Raw genomic sequence first — 4450 nt, 5'->3', positions numbered from 1 at the left:
ACGGGCGGCGCAATCGGCGCGATTTTTCGCGTTTCGGGTAGATGTTGAGTGAGTGTTCAGATATCGGAACCAAACTTCGCAGTTCAATATTTGGAAACTGAAAAAATCCGGTTTGCTTTGTTCAATTGTTGATAACTTGCCCATGTTTGGGTCGATTTGAAATCCCCAAAAAGCCGAATGTTGGCAAAAGCGTCAGCTTTCAAATCAGCCGTAGTTTTTTGGAATCGCACTAGGACTAAGCAAGTTATGCCGAAAATCGCCCATTTTTGGAAACGTCAGTTTTTTGAAAAATATTCAATTTTGACCCTGAAGCTGCTTTCGGCGTGTGGTCAGGTTACGGAACCGAAAAAAGAAACCTTTTAAAACCTTGTTTTTCCAACACAAAAAAAAAATCATAACTCAAAAGTTTTTCATCGGATTTGGAAATTTTGAAAGCCAAAACGTCAAAAAAGCACTAAGCTGTAATTTAATTTTACGATCGCACCAGAACTAAGCACGTTTCGCAAAAAATTTCCTTTTCAAAAAGGTCCAAATCCAATCCAATCCAAAAGGGTTGAACAATCGAAAAGCCAAAAACCAAACACCAATTTTTGCCCATAACTCGGCCATTTTTTATGCGATTTGCAAAAATCAAACGCCCAAACACTGACAAATTCATTAGCTTGGGAGGCCAATTTTCAGTTTTGCCACACGCCCACTACCAAGAAAGTTATGGCGAAAATTGCGCCAGCTTGTCGATTTTCACGATTTTCAAAAATACAAAAACTTCTTGCCGGTAACCGGTAAGCGCATTAATTTCTCAATTCATCACAGTTTTTTCGAGTTTAAAACACTCAAAATTCACCGAGTTATGAGCTAAAGAATGCGCCAGTGCACTGGTCGCTCTTTTCCTCAAAGGGCGGCAGCCGGTTTCTGAGCGAACTGGCGGCGCAAACGTGGCGATTTTTCGCTTTTTGGGTAGCTGTTGGGCGAGTGTTCAGTATTTAAAAAAAAATTTTGAAATTGAAAGTTTGAAAGCCCAAAAAATCCCCTTTTCGTTTTCAATTGCTGATAACTTGAGCACTTTTGGGTCGATTTCAGTTTTCCAAAATGCCGCTGGTCGACAAACGTATGGGCTTTCAAACGAGCAGGAGTTTTTCGAAATCGTACTGGGATTAAGTAAGTTATGCGCAAACTTGCACTTTTTTGGCACTCTTTTGCTCGTAACTCGTTTGCAGTTGGAGCTATTCGAAAACATCCGATAACGCGATTAAAGAGAATTCAATTTTCTAAAGTTTGGCGTCTGAATGGTTGAAATCGGTTGAAAACCAGTGAAGTTACACCTTTTTGGGGGGGGGGGAGCATGGAAATTTAGACTGTATCTGTCTTAAAACGAGGGTGACTTGAAAAATTCGAATTTCAAAATTTTGGAAATTTTGTTTTTTATGACAATTGCAAATTTGTCGCTTTGAGCGCGCACTTCGGAAAACTTTTGTTGAGTAGAAACAGGAGTTTTTGCAAAAAAAAAACATTTTTGACAGTAACATTTTTCCCAGTATCTTTCTTGGCGGCGGTCCGATTTGGAAAATTTAAGCGGCCCTGAACAGCCCACGATTTTTCCAAAAATTCGCATGTTTGACATTTGACTTTCAGCTCAAAACGTCAAAAATATGAAGGCTCCAAAATTGGGGGGAAAAAGTCAGAATTTTTCAACCCAAAAATCGCTCATAACTCCGACGTTTCTCAACGGATTTTCAAAATTCCAAAACTCCCCAATAGGGAACTTCAGCCGCTTGCTGCCCAATTGTTTGGATTTTGGAACCCACCCGCCCTTACCCAGGCAACCGCCCAAAACCGCACCCTTGAGCTGAGCAGGATGCCAGCCGAAGAAATCGCCTCCCACACCATTCCAAAGCCCCCCAATCAACTGCCTCCAATCCCCCCTTGCCCTCGCGGGCCCAAAAATCGACCCCTCGCACCCCCGACGTTGACAAATCGCCAAAAAATCAGCCACCGAACCGAATTTCACTCTTTTCATAAAAGACGGAAAAAAGCCATTCGAATAAATCACACGAATGAAAAATGATTTCTATAATAACGATGCCGCTTTCAATATCTCATCGAATATCAGGCTGGCAGTGTTTTTTCGCTCGAAATGCTCGCCTTTCATTAGTCACTTCCATCCACTGAAGTGTCCACCGGTCAATATGGAAAACTGTTATAAAAATAGAGAAAACCCCATCGCCGAAACCATCAATCTTATTGATCGGCCCCGGTAAACTCACCCGTTGCCATGCCGACGGCTGTTTAAGCCAATCGCGTGGCTGGAACGGGCCGCGTGGCGGCCAGCGCTCCTTACAGGGGGCGTGCAACAAATAGGCCGATCGGCCCAATGTGGCAACACTGCGTGACTGTTTCCCGATGAATTATGTTGATGCAGCAGCAGCGGCAACAAGCCAATCATGCGATTGGTGCCGTCAAAGGTTGCCGATTGTTCGGAACGCTGTGCGCCCGACTGGACGATATTTTATCGATGTTGCTGCAATGAATTCCCTTCACTTACAAATTGCTTTGAAAAATCTCCAATTTACTTTAGTCTGGAGTGGTCGGGCGGCTCGCATGGATCGATCTCGGCTGGAGCGTGCAGCACTGATAGGGGGGTCGGTTTTGGGGCAGAAAATTGCTTGCAGCTGCCACGTTTTTGCGTTATTGGCCTGGTGGGTTTTTTTGGGACACCCTGACGTGTTCGGGGAAGTTGAAATTTTGAAAATCCCTCCAGTATTAACGAAGTTACGCGCAAAACTTGCACCGGTCATAGAGTGGGGGGGTTTTCCCACTTTGACAGCTGATAACTTTGACACTTTTGGCTGGATTGTCAATCGCAAACCGGCCCTGTTTTGCCGAACTCGTGCGCTTTTCAGCAAAGTGGACGCGATGCAAATCGCCCCAGTGCTAAGGAAGTTAGGGGGCAAACTTGCTCTCTGTGTCAAAGGAGGCGACTTCGCAGTTTTTTTCAAAAAACTGCTCTTTTGCCCATAACTTCCTTAATACCCGGCCGATTTTCACCATTTTCAGTTTGTACGAAAGAACATTAAATCATCTTCTTCGGGTTATGAAAAACTTCGGGGTTATGAAAAATTTGGAGCTTCAAGCCTCATTTTTTCGAAAAAAAAAATTTCAGCGAAAAATTGTTTGAACCAACCTGGAAGATCTTCAAACGGGCTTTTAAGCAGTGTTTTGCACCTGTGGGAGTTGTTGGGAGGCTGGGAAGTTGCTCAAAGTGCTGTTGAGGGTTAGTGGAGGCAACCGCCTGCTTTTGCCTGTAACTTTGAGGGCGACAGTGTGATTCAAACCCGGTAAAGAGCAAAGTTGAAGCCACTGAAACGGCGTTTCCGAAACTGGTTGTAGTTTTTCCCAATTTTGGAAACTCGCTGAGTTGGGGGGCAGAGAAGTTGACTGAAGTGCAGTTGGAGGTCTTAGGAGAGAACATACTTCAGTTGCCCGTAACTTCCTTGATGATGGTCGGTTTGAAAAGTCGCTAACACCAAAATCAAAGAGGCTTTAATGGAGTTTCTAAAGGTGGTTTGAGTTTCTTTCTGCTGTAGAAACTTGCCTAGTTAGGAGGCGGCGAAAGTCAGCCAAGTGCCTTAGAGGAGGACAAAGTTAGTTGGCTCGTACCTTCAACAGCGACCTCCACATGGGGAAGGTTTCACGAGAAAGATGGAGGACAATCAACTGGAGTTTGCAGAAGTTTTACTAGTTTCCCTCGAGCTTTCAAAATGACAGTTATGCAAGAAAGAAATTCACTAAAGAGCAGATGAGCTTCCCGCGAGAGAACGGCTTTCTTTTGCTTGCACCTTCAACAGTGACCTCCACATGGAGAAACCTTCACCAGCAGGATGGAGGACAGGAGAGTCCGATTTAATCACGTGATTGACCTTTTTCAAATATCTCCAATAGCAAAGAAGCTACAAGCAAAACAGTGTCAAAAAACCTTGAAAATTGGCCATAACTCCAAAGTTCGCTATTTGATTTCAGTATTTTAAACGCCGAAATTCTTGAAATTCGGTCTGCTTTAATCGTGTAATTAACTGTTTTCAAATATCTCCAATATCAAAGGAGCTACAAGCAAAAGAGTGTCAAAAAACCTTGTAAATTGGCCATAACTCCAAAGTTCTATGTTCGATTTCAATGTTTTAGACGCCAGAATGTTGCAAATTAAATCCGCTTTAAGCGTGTGATTGACTGTTTTCAAATATCTCCAATAGCAAAGGAGCTACAAGCAAAAGAGTGTCAAAAATCCTTGAAAATTGGCCATAACTCCAAAGTCCTGTATTCGATTTCAATGTTTGGAACGTCAACATTTTGGAAATTGGGTGCGCATTAATCGCGTTATTGACGGTTTTCAAATATCTCCAATAGTGAAGGAGCTAGAAGCAAAAGAGTGCCAAAAAACCTTCAAAACTCGCCA

The 4450-nt window shown here is 43.2% G+C and overlaps 1 long non-coding RNA gene across 1 annotated transcript; it reads right to left on the bottom strand.

Moving 5' to 3' along the window:
* Positions 1 to 2055: 2055 nt before the first annotated feature.
* LOC125503096 lies at positions 2056 to 2814 on the bottom strand. The gene is made up of 2 exons (XR_007280684.1): positions 2571 to 2814; positions 2056 to 2518 (listed from the first exon to the last, which is right to left on the bottom strand). It is a non-coding gene; the product is annotated as an uncharacterized LOC125503096 (long non-coding RNA).
* Positions 2815 to 4450: the final 1636 nt, after the last annotated feature.

The sequence above is a fragment of the Dendroctonus ponderosae genome, unplaced genomic scaffold (assembly GCF_020466585.1).
Source record: "Dendroctonus ponderosae isolate FM_Combo_2020 unplaced genomic scaffold, Dpon_F_20191213v2 Dpon_F_20191213_12, whole genome shotgun sequence".
Taxonomy (NCBI): domain Eukaryota; kingdom Metazoa; phylum Arthropoda; class Insecta; order Coleoptera; family Curculionidae; genus Dendroctonus; species Dendroctonus ponderosae.
The sequence above is the reverse complement of the archived record's forward strand: the minus strand, read 5'-3'. Positions and strand labels throughout refer to the sequence as shown.